The sequence below is a fragment of the Cydia strobilella genome, chromosome 12 (assembly GCF_947568885.1).
Source record: "Cydia strobilella chromosome 12, ilCydStro3.1, whole genome shotgun sequence".
Taxonomy (NCBI): Eukaryota; Metazoa; Arthropoda; class Insecta; order Lepidoptera; family Tortricidae; genus Cydia; species Cydia strobilella.
Genome location: NC_086052.1, coordinates 4,114,556 through 4,115,439, shown reverse-complemented (window position 1 = coordinate 4,115,439; position 884 = coordinate 4,114,556). Strand labels below are relative to the sequence as shown.

At 42.3% G+C, this 884-nt stretch overlaps 1 non-coding gene across 1 annotated transcript; it reads left to right on the top strand.

Annotated features, from left to right (window-relative positions):
* The first annotated feature begins 424 nt into the window (after positions 1-424).
* Trnat-ggu (transfer RNA threonine (anticodon GGU)) lies at positions 425-501 on the top strand. The gene has a single exon. It is a non-coding gene; the product is annotated as a tRNA-Thr (tRNA).
* The last annotated feature ends 383 nt before the right edge of the window (positions 502-884 follow it).

Below are 884 nucleotides of genomic sequence, written 5' to 3'. Positions count from 1 at the left end.
CCGGCCAAGTGCGAGTCGGACTTGCCCACCGAGGGCTCCGTACTTTTTAGTATTTGTTGTTATAGCGGCAACAGAAATACATTATCTGTGAAAATTTCAACCGTCTAGCTATCACGGTTCATGAGATACAGCCTGCTGACACACAGACGGACAGCGGAGTCTTACTTATAGGGTCCCGTTTTTAACCTTTGGGTACGGAACCCTAAAAATTACTACCTTGGGTGAGACTTGAACTCAGACGTTTAGCAGACGACAACGTTTTTGTTTGTTAAAAACTAATTTAGAATTGGTAAATCGTAAATGGTGAATGTCCAATATGACTTGGAACTCCGGTGGCCGTTTAAGAAGTGTAACGCTCTTACGGTAGATGTCGCTAGGGTCCCCTAGACCCATATAGTGGGAAGATTTGCTGACTATGGTTGAGGTCTTGGTGGCTCAGTTGGCAGAGCGCTGGAGTTGGTATCTATTCAGAGGCCGTGAGTTCAAGTCTCACCCAAGGCAGTAATTTTTCCACTTTTAAAGTTATTCTAAGCAACCACTTTAGTCTATTTAAAGCGGCAACACCAGTTTAAGATCTCACAAATCTAACCTCCGAAATACAGTCAGCAGCAGAAGTTGCTAAGCAGGCAAGGTGTCCAAAATTACCTTGACACGCTCTTATCCTCTTAACAATAAAGTCGCGTCAAGATCATTTTGAACACCTCGCCCGCTTAGCAACTTCTGCTGCTCACTGTCACTGTACAATCGAAGTTACGTTCTCATTAATTTAAAACGACATTTTGGATTAACATGAAATTTAACGTGAACATTCCAGTAACATAGGTATATCTATGTCTGGTACTTGCTTTCGTTGCTAGTAAAGTAATTGTCAGATAGGTACAAAG